Source organism: Malurus melanocephalus, unplaced genomic scaffold, assembly GCF_030028575.1.
Source record: "Malurus melanocephalus ecotype Western Australia unplaced genomic scaffold, MMel_1.1 scaffold_122, whole genome shotgun sequence".
NCBI classification, from domain to species: Eukaryota; Metazoa; Chordata; class Aves; order Passeriformes; family Maluridae; genus Malurus; species Malurus melanocephalus.
This window is the reverse complement of record NW_026623354.1, coordinates 362638-379153: the sequence shown is the minus strand read 5'-3', so window position 1 is coordinate 379153 and position 16516 is coordinate 362638. Positions and strand designations below refer to the sequence as shown.

General features: G+C 41.3%; 1 protein-coding gene across 1 annotated transcript in view; it reads left to right on the top strand.

Moving 5' to 3' along the window:
• The first annotated feature begins 5813 nt into the window (after positions 1 to 5813).
• CCDC186 (coiled-coil domain containing 186) overlaps positions 5814 to 16516 on the top strand; it is a 34020-nt gene continuing 23317 nt past the window's right edge. The window contains exon 1 of the mRNA XM_057370261.1: positions 5814 to 5932. The gene's annotated coding sequence lies outside the window, so the exon portion shown is untranslated. The remainder of the gene's footprint in view (positions 5933 to 16516) is intronic.

Sequence of the window (16516 nt, the reverse complement as noted above, 5' to 3'; positions counted from 1 at the left end):
TCCAACCTATTCTCGGTTTCATTTGTCCTTTCTCCTTTTCTTTTCTACACAAGATGTTTTCCCCTTTTCTTCTTTTAACTTTTGTTTCCCACCCTCGTGTCTCTGTTTTCATGAAAAAACATACTTCATCCTCAAGACTGCTGCAGTTATGTTACTACTCAGACATGATCTCAGGTGTTCCCAGTGCTGTGCAATTAAGCTTGCACCAAAAATAAATTAATCTGATCTATTTTAGTGCCTACATTGTGGTACTTTTTATTAAAGTGGATTTTAATCTTACTCTTTCAGTACAGAAGGGAATAATTATCTCTGTTCACAGAGAAGTAGCTGGAGCATTGCTATTTTGCCTTAAGTCATTTGAAGTCTGGCTGTGACAGCAGTTCAATCTAAATCATCTGTGTTTAAGTCTCAGATCCTGTCTGCCAAACAATTGTTCCCTAAGYATTCTCAAAAGAAAAGCGAGCAACACACCTAAGGGTCACTGAGTTTTCTCTCCGTGCTTTCGCTACCATCTAGCACAGTCAGAGAAAGGACTCTTCCTGKCTCACATGAATTTCCAGCCCTTAAATGCAGCCTGAGGAGAAGCTGAGTGTATCAGAGGCTGCTCTTACAACAAGAAGGAAAATTAGGTGGGATTAGGTCAGATTTCAGAAAATCCATCTGCCAAATTGCACAATGTTGCATATCAGAGTAGGCACACTTGTATGTGGGAGGTTGTGGGGAGACAGGGCAATCAAGATCACACAGCCTTCAAAATCTGCCTGCCCCTTGTTCCTGTCCCTAAGACTAGCCCAATAGTCCTCATGCCTTGGAAGAACTAACACCAGTAAGCTATTGAAAAATAGTTCTCTCTCATTCAAACATGTSTCAAAAATAATTAGGCTTTCTTTGTGGCTTGAAACATCTAGACAAGATGACCCAGAACCTTGTCCAGCTGAACCTTAAAATTGTCCAGCGCTGGGGAATCCACTGCCTTGGGGAGATTATTGCAATGGCTGATTTTTCTTGTTGTGAAACATTTTACTCCTGTGTGTATTTGGAATCTCCCCAGAAGTGATTTGTATCCATTACTCTTTGTCTTTTCCATGGGACTCCTTGTAAAAAGAAGGCATTTCCATCTTCTTTGTAGCCGCCCTTTAAATACTGGAATGTGGTGATGAAACCTCCTCTGAGCCTTCTTTTCTGACAGCTGAACAAGCCCACTTCTCTCAGCCATTCCTTCTGTATAAGCTTCTCAAATCTTCATGATCTTTGTGGCCTACCCACATCTTTTTTGCATAGCAGGGACCAAAAGTGAACACAGCAAGCACCGAGTGGGACAAATACTTCTTCATCTGTGCTGGTGATGCTCTTGTTGATGCAGCCCMGCATCCTGTAGGCTTTCTTTGCTGCAGCAGCATCCTGTTCACTCATGAGCTGCTTTGTCCACCATGAACCCCAGCTCTCTTTACACAGAACTCCTCCTGAGATGGGTAGATAACAGCCTGTGCTGCATTTATGGATTATGTTTTCAAGGTGCAAGATGTTACAATTCACCTTATTGGACTGAATAAGGTTCTGCACACTCTTCCAGCCTTATCTTCCCGCAGGGTAACTGAATGTCAGAGGTAACTGAGGAGAGTGTTGTTGGGGTGGAGGCTGATGAGGAGCAGCATCACAGGAGCTGCAGGAGGCTGATGTGACTTGCCTGCAATTGTTAGAAAGAGCTTCAGGCTTACCTAGATGTAAGTTCTGCAACAACTGTACCAATGTGTCATGAGCTCTAGGATCTTAGTGGATCTACATGCTGAACAAAGGACAGTGCAAGCAACATACAATGAAAATAATTTTTTCCAGTTCTAACTTACTCAGAGCACTTGAGTGATCGTAGTCACACTTGGGATTTATCACACATAGATCAGACGTGGTTGGTGGTGGCAAGCAGCTTCAGCAGACATGCTGTCCTTACCTGATACATAGGGGAAAGATGGGGCTCCCTGAAGACCCCTGGCAAACTGTGCTTGCTCAGAATAAAACAGTTACACAATGAAAGCGATTTCYAGTGAAGAAAATAATAACTCTTTATGTAATTTTGCTATGATGTGAAATGTTGSAATCAATTCAGCCCACAGTAATTGCATTACAACAGACCAGTCTTGCGACAAACAGAGAAGATTGGATCTGGGCAAGCTGGAGACGTGGCCCTTTGAGCATCAGTGGTCTCAGGAGTGTGGGATGTTGTTTAGCACATCTGCTATTTAAGCCACCTCTATGTTCTCCCTYAAAGTGGAGTTGCTAACACTTCTTTACTTGAAGGAGAAAAAAAGAGGTTTGTAAGCCCTTTCAGAGGGCAAAGCTATAAAAATATTCTGGGTAATTAACAAATGTCCCTGAAAACTGAGCAATTAGATGAACACTTCCTTTTCTTTTTCTTAGATAACAATGCATGAGCCAAAAGCCAGAATTACATCCTTTTTAATATATGGGCCAAATTCTGTCTGCCTCTGCAATGCAGAGCTTGTCTGCAGCAGACAATTCTGTTGTGTAGGACAGTCTGTCTTTCAGATGGTAAGTTCTCTTCCCTTACTCAGAAATTGTTTTCCTCAGCATTCATACATGCCAAATGAGAGCTATGGCTGGCTCATTAAGAGGTACAGTAATTCATTCTTATTTAACACAAATGCAAGCGGTTTGGTGCAGGACTCACTCTGTGACCTGTCATTATCATTCCCTAAGTAAYTGTGGATGCCTCCTGGGGATAAGGTATTCTTCAGATGAAAATTTGACTTAAGCACAGGTATTACAAGAGTTAAAACTGTCAGCATCAGTCCTGGGATTAGAGCTGTGGGGAGTCCARCTGAGTACAAAAAAATCCTTTCCTTCTGCCTTTAAGGAAGATCTCTGCTAACCAGGCTCTATTTTCTTAACCTGATTTTAATCCTGCTCTAAAAAAATGTCCAGAATAAAAGGCAAAATCAGATTAAATTCTGCCAGGTCTGGTGGAACACACTAAACCACATACAGGTAACATCAGTGGGACTGTAGAAAAAGTGTACAGCAAGGTAAAAGCATAAATCTTAAAAAAAACCTGGGGCCAGAGTACACTGATGTCTCTGCAGTTATCTTTAAATAAGTAGAAGACCAAATAAGAAGCATTTCGGCACTGAATTGACTGTTTTACAGAGCAGCAAGGCTGTGTGAACTTTGTGGCTCAGCTGCAGAACAGCAGCAGCAGAATGGGCAAAGAAGCCTTTCTGAAAGCAAAGCTTAGACTTGGGCTGCATGGCAATTAGCAAGTGAGTGTTGCATGGCATTGCTTTCTGAAAAGACATTATTTTTACTTATCTCTGTTCCACATCTGATTTTAAATGTATTTTTAGCAAGATGGAACGCACAGCATAATTTGAGCAAAGCAAGGGCTAGACATTTGCCTTTAAAATGTTATTTGGAGGTTAAAGCTGAGGGCAAGAGCTCTCTCCGCAATTTATTTCCATTTATGCCCTCAGCTTAGTGTTTTTCAAGACACATGCCTTCAGATGCCTGACTCCTTTGCTGCTTTAGAGATGATAGTTAGRACATTGTTTAGTTACCCAAAGCAGTATTATCTTTCCCAAAACAATAGACATTCAAAGATTAATAATTATGATAGCACTGAAAGGTTTACAGRTTGATTTTCTCTGAGATCCCACTGTTGTTTTTAAGGATCTGATGAAACGTTTTGTTCTGGTTTCAGCTGGGATAGAGTTAATTTTCTTCCTGGTAGCTGGTACAGAGCTGTGTTTTGGATTTAGGATGAGAACAATGTTGATAACACATTAACATCCTTAACTGTTTCTATGAAGTGTTTACACGATTGTCAAGGACTTTTCAGCTTCTCATACGCTCCCAGCAAGAAGCTTGGGGGCAGGGACAACAACACAGCTGGGACAGCTGATTTCAGTTAGCCAAAGATTATTCCATAACAAATGGCATCATCCTCAGTATACAAACTGAGGAAAAGCTGACCAGAGGCTGCTGTTTGGGAACTGTCCAGGCATCAATCAGCAAGTGGTGAAAAACTGCATTGTGCACCACTGGGTTTGTATTATTATTATTATTATTATTATTATTATTATTATTATTATTATTATTATTATTATTATTATTATTATTATTATTATTATTTTCTGTCTCATTAAACTGTCTTTACCTTGACCTACAAGTTGGACGCTTCCAATCATCTCCCCCATCCTGCTGGGGAGGGCAGTGAGCCCACAGCTGTGTGGGGCTTAGTTGCTAGCTAGGGTTAAAAAACAGGCTTCAAGGAGCATTTTCTAGGACCCCTGAATTTGCATTTGCAGCTCTGAAATTCCAAATACCTAGAAAGAATGTGAAGAAAAAGACCTTGCTCTGAAATAACTCTCCCAATTAATGTTTGTAAGTGAAGTTATGAARCACATTCTCTTTTCAAGGTCATCCATAGTAGGAACTGAAGAAATCATCATTGGGTAGGTGATGATTTCATACCTGTAGGTATGTGTATGCTTTTATATGTATGTAAAAATAAATTAGCCAAAATAAAGGAACAACCTGACCTAACATCAAAGTTAGCCTTGCTATGAGTAGGGGATTGGACTAGATAATTTCCTGAGGTACCTTCCAACCTGAATTATTCAATGATTCTAACTTGCTTTTCCATTGTTATCTTTGTTACTGCAGGAGAGATGCCAGTGCTTATTTTAGCTGAGCTGCTATAGATAATACAACTGCTTTCACTTAACAGCTTGTCTGCTTAAGTATTTTAATTTTTTTTWATTAAATAAAATGGCATTTATGCTGTGCTCTGGATTCCAAAAAGCTTTGTGTTCCACTGAAAAACTGCTGATCCTAGCACCGAAATGTAGTCCAGATTTTTGATGCCCAGCAAATTTTTCATTTTTTTAAAATCACTTAGACTAAGGAATGAAGTCCCTGCAAGTGCTAAGTGAAGCTGTTGATTAACATCACTGGATTGACTGTTACGTGGTATGTAGGTATGCAGAGAGTTTTGACATAATATGTACGGGTTGGTTGTGGAGAATGAGATGGTCTTTACTTAAGRGAGAAGATTCTATTAGTCATTACTTGTACACTGGATCTTGCAAAAAGGAGAGGCATTTTGGTGACCATCACTGAAATTGCTGGGGTGAATCTCTCCTGTATGGCGGCTGCTCAGGGCTGTGGTCTGATAGCGCTGTGGTCTGACATGAGATCCCTTGCCCAGAAACGTCATACGTTTAAACAAGAAGAAGAAAAAAACCCATCCAGATTGAAACAATTTGAACTATCTTCACAGAATCAATTAGGTTGGAAAACACCTCTGAGATCGASTCCATCCTATGACCCAACACCACCCTATCAAMCAGACCAGAGCACTTTCTTAAAACACCTCAGGGATGGTAACTCTACCATTTCTCYGGGCAGCCCATCCCAATGTCTAATCACCCTATGAAGAAATTCCTCCTCATGTCCAACCCAAATGTCCCCTGGCGCAGAATGCGCTAATACCATGGCACTATGTCCTATATCCAGCCGCTCGGATCTTTTAGCACCGTCAGTGGATCGCAGACTTGCGGCAGCGMGGGTGGAAACGCGGCGGCAGCACGAGGGCGAGAGAAGGCGGCGAGACGGGTCCCGCGTCACCTGCCGGCCCCGGGGGCTGCCGCGAACACCCGTGTGCCTCCGGCCCGTCCCGAGCGGCAGCGCAGAGACCCCAAGCAGAGCACAAACCGCGACCTCCGCGGTGCTGGGCCGGGCCGGGCCGGGCTGGGCTGGACTGGGCTGGCCCCGCCCCCGCCGGGCCCCGCCCCCGCCGCCATCTTTGTTGATGTGTCAGCGCGCCGGGCCGGGGCGGCCGCCGGGGGAGCGGGGCAGTGCCGTGCTGTGCCCGCCATGGCTGCGCTGCCGCCGCTCCTGCCGCCCGAGTAGCGACCGGGTGAGTGATCCGCGCCGCAGGAAGGGCGGGCGGTGCCGGCGCCCCCCAGCCCTGCGGGTGCTGCGGGGCTCCCGAGGGGGCGGCGCGGGGCGGCTGCGGCCGATAGCGCCGGGACTCGGCGGGACGGGACGGGCTCTGCACGGCGGGCTCGGCAGAGGTCGCGGGGCCGCTGATCCGCGTCACTGTCAGCGGGAGATAAACCCCCAGCGACCGCGGGGGCGGGGGAAGGACGGGAGGGAGGGAGGCAGAATTCCCCCGGGTGGCGAGGGGCTCTCCCTGTGCAGGTGGGGGCACTGGGCTGGCACAGGTCACCGGGGCCGTGGGTGAGCCGCRGGAGATGGGGAGCGAGGTGACCGGAGAGCCGCGGGGTGAGGTCCTGCCAATGCACTGCGTTCCCAGGCAGGACCTCCGAGCGGGTAGCGCAGGCTCCTGTGTTGGCTCGTAATCTCTTTGTTTCTGGACAGCTTTCATCTTCACGGTATTAATTAGGTTGTCTTGTTTCATTGGCTCTATGTTGATTTCGCTGTACGGTTAAATAATTAGATAACAAAGCCCCGCAACTGCTGTGAAGGTTATTTTTTAGAGCTGGCTACGGTGTTGCGGTAGAGTATACGTCCTTGGTTTTGCAGATGGTATTTGCAAAAGCTGCTTGCCCTTCTAGGTTTGAAAGAAGGACTTTAGCGAGATGATTATGGTGTAGGCTTGCGGATTTTGGCTCTTGTCCCGGAAAATAGTCTGCRCAGGTGAGTCTGATATGAGTGTACTTCCAATGAGACTTTGTGCAGACTGAAAGAGGATTTCTTAAGAAATTAAAATCTATGTGTAAGATGAGAAGTATGGCATTCTGGCTTTAGTGCTGGTTTGTTTTATCGTCTTGTAAAACTGCTTTTCAGAAGTGAAAATGTTGTAAGCAGAATATGCTAAAACCCCACTTATGGCCAGYATCCCCAGTATGTTTTGTTGTATAAGGGAATTGTTGAAACGGTGAGCCACAGCTGTGTTTCTGCATGGACAAGGATATGTAGTYGCTGGCTGTTATGAATGCTTATGTTACTGTTGACTTTTGGGAGGAGATGGTTAAGCTCTAGAGATAGGAGATGCTGAAAATATAAAGATGTTTTAGGAGGCTTTGATGACATTTGAAATGTCATCTGTTTTATGAAAAAAAGTGAACTAGTTCTGTGTTGCATTTGAGGTCCTCTTTTCCTGCAAATCTTCCATCATCTGTTCTTGTCTTGGTTTTAAAAAAGTTTTTTTTGTCATTTTATAAGGCTCGATTTGGAGTTGTTGACAGATTGTTTATTGGCATTGTGARGTTCCCTGTTTCAAAGTGTTGAGAAAAGGAGTGAAGAACCAAATACAGAGAGTAGTTTATTTGCTTCTAATTAGCAGTTCTGTTGCTTGACAYTACCTGAGGCTAATATTGAATTTCCTGAAGCTGACTTTTTAAAGASCTATGAAAAATAGAAAGGCAATGTTTTTCTGGATTGAATAGTGTTATTAGGCAGTTGAATTAGTAGATGTGGGCTCCAGGAAGCAATATCCTGTACTTAGTTCTGGGCTGACTTTTTCTGAACTTATTTTCTAATTGCCATAAACAATATTGGAAAGCCTTATGGGTAAAACTTACCTTGAGGTCATAATCAAAGACTCTGCTGCCTCAAATGGATGGTGAAAAAAGAACCTCATCAGAAACAAATCAGTGTCAGATTGGAGRAGAAAATCATGGCCCTGATCTGTCTATAATACTACCTATTAGATTAATTAACAGAAATCAGTTTTCTGTGGAGTGCACAGCTGACTGTTCCACACCCTTAAAGGGTTGAAGTGTTTACTTGTTTTTGTTTTTTTTTCAAGGATACTGGAAAAAAACCCATGAAAGTCTGATTTGAAATCAGTAGAACTGATTTCTCCCCAAATTGTATTKTTCAAYGTGCARTGATCATGTAGACTGTAATTCCATGGCTGCAATTTTATAGCCTTTTGCATGTTCTGGATACAACATTTAAAAAGAGCCATTGAAAGGAAACATGCTGTCATCTCCAGTGCCAGTTATACCAAGATCCATCTTACCCATTCCATGACACTTTATGTTTGTAAGGTCTGCCAGAGCTTCGACTTCTGTAGTGTGAGCAAGAGTTATGGCTCTGTTATAGGTGTAGAAGAACTGTCATAGAATGTGTGCTTTGTCCAGGTTGTGTACTCTAGTCATAAAATTGATTTCTTCCCGTTGCTTAAGAGATTCTTCTTTGCACAGGCGATGTTATCAGAGTCAGAATGTGAGTGCAAACAGGGTTCTTGTAGGGACAGAGCTGCTTCTGGCCTTGTAAGCAAAGCTGAAGGCAGGATGCTAAAACCTGAAAGGTTACAATAGTGCTGTTGCTGGCATCACATTAATTACTGAAGTTGATACTTTTTTTAATGTGGAAAAGTAAGGGTTGCTCTGTGCTGAAGACACACAGAAGATTACAAGTCTTTGTGTAAACTCTGAAGTATCCAAGTCTCATGTGATGTTTACAGTAAAAGGATGCTGTTGCTGATGTTTTGTGTTCACCGATACATGAACTTCCAATCTCAGGGTTTGTATGACAAAAAATAACACTCTCRAGATGTACCCCATGACTTGTGTGTTGATGGGAGCAAATCCAGCCTCAGTTGTTAAACCTTAACTGATGAACTCTGTTTTGGAGTTGTTCTGTTACTTGACTCCAGACAYGGAGTTAATATGACCATAATATTAACTGTGTGCATGAGATTGGTAGAAAACYAGGTGGTGCTGTGAAGGAATTGCACACCTTTGCTCAACTATCTAACTTGTGATGTAAGGGAAGGAAAGCAAAGATAAAGTTGGAGTAAACCTTGTCTTCTAAAGTACTTGTCTCATGTTCAAAGAGTTCATAGAAATGCTKMGCTTTGCACCTTGGCACKGCCATTGGCATTTAATGAAGTCAGATTRAAAACCTGAGAAGAATAATTGAGTTGAAGTGTTAAACTGATAAAAGCAAGGAAATCCTGAGAGTACCCAGTGTGTATTCTCACTGTTCCACTCCCTTCCCTTCCAGCATGTGCWTCAAAGCAGGTCTTTGTGTGAGCTGAGTCAGGGGCTGTGTCAAGTTCTGCCTGGGCTGCAGGACTCAATGTCCCAGTGTGGAGCCACCTTTTCCATGTCTGTTTGATCTTGGGCAAAAGGGAATTAATATTGGGAAGGCTGGTGTAGGTGGGACTCTGTTGTGTTTCTTTTGTTTCCTATATGTGCTGTCTGTAAGTAGTGGAAGACTGTGGGTGTCTGTTTTGTGTGGAATACAAGCAGTGGTGATCAACATCATCTCTTCTTCAGCTTAAGAATTCTGTCTTTTTATTAGGCAGTGATGAATTTTCAGATGAACAATGCAGTTCATCTTGTTTTTGTGTGTTTCATAACTTGAGGGGCTTGCTGCTCTGATTAATATTGGATGTGGAATTGTAATCAAATTCATAAACCTGAAGCCACAAGGACTGTTTGAAATTTGTCTCRCACTAGATTATGTAAAATACCTGCTTTTTTGGAACCATTTTATCCCAGTCCCTTTCAATTTAGTTCAAACCTTTAATTTGCCCCTCTACACAGCTGCTATACACTAGAGCTGGATTTTGTGTYTTACAATGTAAACCAGAACTTCTTTAGCAGAATTCTCTTTTTCTTCGATAAACTTCARTTGAAAACAGAGTTATCCCTAGGTACTTGAGCTTCCTTGTTTTGCATTGTTACCTGGTGACATAATGCTTAGTCTGAGGAAGCCATTTGTGACTGAGTTCTTGTGAAAGGTGTAATGCAAAACACAGGTAAGTTGGGTATTAATTGGAAACAATAAGAAAGTTTGTTTTGCTGGTCAGTGTGTTGACTAGTARACAGTAGTTAAGGAAAAGGTAGCTTCAGGAAAAAGAAACAATAAATTTCACCCAATAAGTGAAGTAGAAAGGTGTGTTCAGTCTCTCCTGATTAGGTAAAAGTATTATTAGGATTACACAAATGATGAGCTAAAACAAATGATAAAAGTTCTCTTCAATTTTGTTTTTAGTCTTACTGTCATGTAAAATCGTTAGCAAGAGTTCTAATGCAATGACAGGTTGGCACTGACTTAAAAAAGCATTTTAGTTTGCTTAAATGATGGTTATTGTGTAAAAAATATATGAATGAACAATGAATTTCAATGAGCAACGCAACTGTGAGACATTAGAAATGTTTTCATACTCCCAAATTATTCTTTAGCAGTCTTGTTGGGTTGTCATTATACACATGGTAGCATGTAAACTGTTTAACAGGTTCATCTCTTATTTGAATATAATGGGCTGGAAATTAGAGCTGAATTGAAGTGGCAACTGATTCTAACAGTTGTCTGGCTCTTAATGGTTACTTTGATATCTCAGTCTTAGGAGAATGTGTTTAAAGATAATAGTACTTTATTCTTCTGTTATGATTCATCTAAGATTGTGTTTCTAATAGCATATTTTATAGCATGATAGCTAAAGGAGACAAATAGACCTTTGTGGTTCTCTTCAAGCTGTTTTGTTCTTTCTAATAAGTGCTGGGGCATTTGTGAAGCTTTTTTATATTGAGTTGCTGTTGCTTTATGTGTGTGTGATTTGTCAGGAAAACTCTACAAATCATTATTATTCTTTTCAGTCTTCTTTAGCCAATAAATCCTAATTAAGTCTTTGAAATACAAAGTCCATCTCCSGTGTTCCACTGGATTATATTGCATCTCCCATTAACTCTTGAATTTTCAACTGAACTGGCTAAATCACTTGTACTCTCTCTTTTTGTTGCTCAGGAACCTGCAAGAGAGAAGTGGGTCTGTAACTGAGCTGTTCAGATGCTGCTGATGTGCAGCTTTTGCTTTTATTTGTGTCTTCTGATGAGCATYGGAGCTTCATCAAGAAAGTCTTTGTCTTACTGTTGACATTTCAGTCGTATGTCACTTCATTTCATAGATGCATGAGTGGAAATGTAAGGCTGAATAAAAAAGTCTCTCTAGCAGAGCCTTTAGTCTATATTGCAGTGATTGGGAAAAGAACTATCCCATTATTACACTCTAAATGATAAATGTGATTTTGTTAAAGTTACCTATTTGTGCTTCATGAGCTTCATTAGCTGCTTGCATGAAAGAGAGATGCTTCTGAGATGGGATTGTGCTTGAGTGTAATGAACCACGTGTAAAAATCAATCTGCAGATTGGAATTTAATATTATGTATTCTTTAATGTGAATGAATAGGAGGCAGAGTAGTTTAAAGGGTGGAGTATATATTGATTCTAAGTTTGCATGTACACTAGCCTTTCTTTTGAAATCATAAGTTGTTGTTGAATAACAATTTCCAAGGGATGAATGTAAAACTGCTATCTCAGGATAGATTTAGGGCATTGCTGATCTTTCCTTATAAGTATTTTTGAAAGGCATGTCAGAAAAAATGACGTGTTTTGAAACTACTTGGTATTTCTGTACTAAAAGTCAGTCCTTGGTTGCWTGTGAAGTAAACGTTAGATTCCATTGTAGCAGAAAGAGCTGAAGTCTCAGCCTGAAGTCRCAACCTCCAAGCTGTGTATTTGCCAAGATGGAGAACTACTTGTGCTCAGTGCTTTTACAGATGAAGACACAGAACACTGTAAGATTTAGTGGAAGTCTCATTTGTAGCTGAGTCTGTGGGTGTGTCTGGGCAGGTTGCTGAGAGCTTTAACTGGCAGTTGGAGGCCTGGAGTAATGCAAGAGTGTTTTAGAATGTGATTTGAGGTGTAAGTGTGAATCTTCAAAATAGCTGTAAATWGCACATAGCTTCCGCTTGCAAATTATGTGACTGTGTTTTAATTTGCTATTGTGTGATACAGGGAAAAAAAATATTTTCTTTGCAGTTACAATTTTATGAGAACCATGCTTTTCATTTTTAAAAAAAGTTAGTGTCCAGACCTCCCARTTCTAGATTTATCTGCTAGTTTGGAGGTTTTTAGTTGCCTTTTGATGTGTGTATCTTGGCTTTTTAGCCWTTATTATTTTATTATTGGATAGTCTTTTAATGATTGCACAGCTAAGCTAAAAGTATTTCTTTTTTTTCAGATATAACACGTATAACATGATCAGTGAACAGACCTCTTGATTGGAGAGCTGTTAGAAAGCCRGAGTAATAAAAGTGAGCAGTTCCTGGTATCTGTTCAGACCATCTACAATTTCAGGTGCTTTGCTTTGGTGCCAGTCCTCTACTTTGATTTCTGAAGTATTGCAGGTGAGCAAACAGGGCAGTCATTGTGAAAGCATGATATTTCTGCCTGGTTTAGCTGGGGTGTAGAATTTTCTGTTCATCTAGTGTTGGGCTTTCTATATGTGTAGGCAAGCTGTATGTCTGCTTTCCTGAATTCAGTTTTGCCAAAACCAGAGTGATTCATAAATGTGTGCGTCCGGCACTTGCAGTATCAAAATGGAGCTGTTTTTACCTTTTTTGCTTTCACAGCATTGGGATCTGCTACCAAACAAAAACCTCTGTAAACCCATAAACATGTAGGACATGTTTGATTGAATTGGAGAGGATGCAGAAGAGCAGAGATGTTTGTAAAATCAGTTGGAATGTGGTGCAGAGAACAGTAAATGCCTGGAAGAGACAGCTGGTTATTTGAGCTATGTTCTACTGCCCCAGTCTTTCGATKTGGTACTGGGGAAAGGAAGTCATTATTTGCTTTCACTGGGGAGAATGAGGATGTTAGGAATAAATCCCTTTTCTTGCTGTCTCCATAAGAAGCTCTCCAAAGGAGAAGCATCTCTTCTGGCTACTGACWCTGCACATTAAACCTGAAGTGCATAGTTCAGAAACCAGAACCAATATGAAAGGATAGTGAGTGTTACAAAGCATTTAAAGAGACTGCTTAAGGRTGTTTGCTTGGATTTTTATGATGAAATTCTGGTGGAACTTATCTTCAGAATGTGCCATCTTGGAAAGCAAAATAAAAGAGTAACAGCAGCAATTTTGTGAGTTATCAATCCAGTTCTTAACAACCAGGAAGTATGGATCACAAATTACTGCATCAAGACAATTGCTCTGAAGCAATTTCAAGGGCTTTATTTTCTAGATAGGTTTTTCCTGTAAATGTGTGGACTTTGTTTAGAGGTGTGCAGTGTTTCCTTAAYGAGTTCACAGCGCACACTGCAGTGACAAAACAACTCTGAGTCCTGAGGTGACATCCATATAGGAGACTTCTGGGAACTTGGGCTTCTTGTGTTGATGTCACAAGGTTTTTCTGGCATTGTGCTGTTTGCCTGGCCACATCATGGTACTTAGGACACTGCTGACTGTTGGAGTCATCTGTGACCAATGGAGCACTTTGTCACTCCTTTCCTTGTCCCCCACCTGCTGTCTGAAATGCATCATATATATATGGCAGCTTTGAGTAGTTGTGAGATTTCAGGGTATTACTACAGGAAATTTGAGTATTCTCCTGTGAGTGATGTGAAATGGAAAGAGGAAAGCTACTTTGTGGTTCTGTTTAAAAATTAGCTTGTTTCATATCTTATAAAACCTCTCTGGATGCTTTTTACATAGCGAGAGGTGAAGAGCATTTATGGTCTTTGCTGACGTGAGAGCTGCTTTTTCACAATTTTGTGGATTGCACATGTATTTGTTTGGAGAGTAGATGATTCCATCTTCATCAGTGAATGTGCTACAAGGTCTCTCTTAGGAGCAAAGCCTGGAGTAGAAAGCATCTACCCAAAGAYGCAAAACCCTTTCTTGTTGAAAGGAGCTAAAATAATTGACTGCAACTAGCCATTACATTATTTAATGTGTAGTTGTATGTTTCTGTTCTCCAGTAAGCTGCATTTGCAGTATTAAGTTCTTGTTATGCCMTTTTCAGAAGGTTTTGTTTCTCAGAGTCAATTATTGTGCCTCAGAATCACTTGTCTCCATGATTTTCCTATTCATTTCAAGCCTGGGTTGAATGAGGTTTTGTATATGCACATACCTGTGAAGCATTGTCCTCTCCTGCCCTTTTTTGTTCCTCTCTCTGCAGTATTTTTGGGCATTGGTGTGTAAATACCTCTTTTTTTCTCTTGAAGCAGTGATTTTTGTTTCTCAGGACCTTGACCTTAAGTTTGCTTACAAAACCAACCCAGGCACACACTTCTATTATTCTTTAATCTGTTTGTTGTAAAGAGCCCCATTGTGATAGTTACTAGGTGACAAAGCACACTTTTTTTCTTTCCCTGTGTTGTTAGTGAAGCCTTCCAGACAGCCATACCTCAGCAAAAGTTTCCTGTAGTTACCATTTAATATGTTTGTTTGAATATCATCTCATATGTGTTTTGAAATTGGCTGAAACAAGGTAATTTCCTCTTTCCTAACTATTTGCAACTTAAGTATTGAGAGTTTGGGTCWAATTCTATCCATTTTATGAAATAAAATGCTAGCATTAATAGTGAATCTGCTTAGGAAAGTTCTTTATAGTCAGGGATTTAAAAGAATCACATTTACATTCAATAGAAAGATGGAAAGCACAGGTAGTTTGAAATGGCATAATATTGAACTAAAATATACTGGATCTTTAGCATGTGCCTATACTCACAGGAGAGCAGGCTAGAGCTAGGCAAGGTGGTGTTCCTAGTTAGARCTAGGAGTACTGTCATGGAAGGAAGGATTTTCAACTGGTACAGTGGATGAACAGCCCAGGGATGAGGCTGCCAACAACTTCTTTAAAAAGCTAGAAACACATGTGCTTTTAGCAGAGGAAAGAGGAGGAGGACTGAGTGTTACAGAAACTGCTTTTCTCCGTGCCAGGGAATGGACTCTGAAGTGAGAATTTACTGTTAAAGCCTAAGCTTCTCTGGACTGCTGAAGGTTGCTACAGGAAATACTTTTTTCTTCTTTTTGTTGGCATGTTCCAGGACCGTGTATCTTATGTTCTCCCAAGTTAATACTTACATTGTGTCAGATACTTCCTTAAAGTGCTTAAATGAATCATTTGTTCTTATTTTTATCATCTGGTTAGCAGTTAATAGAAGATGTTTCTGTTGTGTAACAGAAAGTGAATGAAACAATTGCTGTTTCCTGATTCTTTGCATTCCCTGTCATACCTGGGAGATATGTGTGTTCAAAGGCTGGTGTGCTGTTCACTCACTCTATTGGCATGCTCCCTGCCTCTGATTATAGTCAGTTGTGCTCTCAGCAATTTGGCAGATAAGCACATCTCAGTTTAAGTAGTGTGATAAATGATTGTAACCCCTGCCAGTACCAGCCCTTAATGTTGTGTGTCCTGTGCCTGCTATCTAACTACTTACTCATTTTAAATGTTACATCAGGAYTTGGCAATCGTATGTGCTATTTCAATTTTAACTTAGTTTTGTTAATAATGATGAAAAGTATGTATGCTCTTTGCCTCTTTGAAGAACACATCTGTGATGGGAACACACAGTGGCTGTTTAAAAAAAAAGGCAGTTTTGGTTTTGAAGGGTACTACTTGCCTATATTCTGGTRTATTCTGCAGGGAGATGTTTTGTTYGTGTGTGTAAATGTGGCCTGAGGCTCATCCCTGCTKCAGAGCAAAGGTGGCTGAGCTGTTCTCCTGTTCCTTCTGGCTGAGCTGTGCTCCTGTTCCTGCTGCTCACATCACCAGGGTTTGATGTGATGCATTCCCACTCCCATTTCTTAGTATCACTGAGTTGGAGGGACACACAGCCAGCTGCCTCCTCTGCTGTGCAACAGGAGCAGGAGCACAGGGCAGGTGTGTTGGAGTGTCAGACTGATTCTGAGCTGTAAAACAGAGGAGGAGGATGACTGGTCAGACCAGTTACATGAGTCCAGTCACAGCAAAGGGTCCTGTCACAGCTGCAGAAACTGTCACAAGGCGGTGACAGAGACAATGACTGCCTGGATGGATAGCAGTCAYTCATGGTATGTGGGCAAGCAGGCTTGGGCTGGGCCAGCCTCAAAATGCTGCTTTGAGAAGTTCCCTCTCAGGCTTTTGAGCTGATTTGGTAGTAATTGCATTCTCCTGGAGCACTGGCAGCAGAAGGGACTGATACTGTGGGGTGAGACAAACATTACATGGATGGGACCAGGAGCAGCACACTTTTGCTGTTTTTTAAGGTGATCATCAGACCTAAGGAGGGAGCAGAGCAAGTAGTTGAAGGTAGTTTTTGCAAAACAGGGCAAGAAGCTTGGTCAGTGCTCACTGGGCACTTTGCTTTCACTGACACACTGTGTGCTTGTTTGATGTTTAAACATATCATTACATAAGCCAGTTCACTTGCTTCTGTCAAGATTTGCCTTTGTTTTGTTGTGTTTGATGCCTTTCGAAGACATCATAAAAGGTACTAAACTATTTTTCTTAATGCAGTATACATAATCTTCATATCTGCCTGATTTTGCAAAAGTAATTTATAAAGATGAATAGAGTAATACAGGATGGATATTAAACCTGCAAAGGCGTGGAGCTCCTATCAGGTGGTGTCCAAATATTACCTGGAGCTTGATGGATTTGTATGTTTGATGTGAAACAGTCAAATATTAGCATGTTTCATTTCAACTGGCTACTGCTAGACTAGCAGTGTTGATCTTTTTAAGCTTCTGTC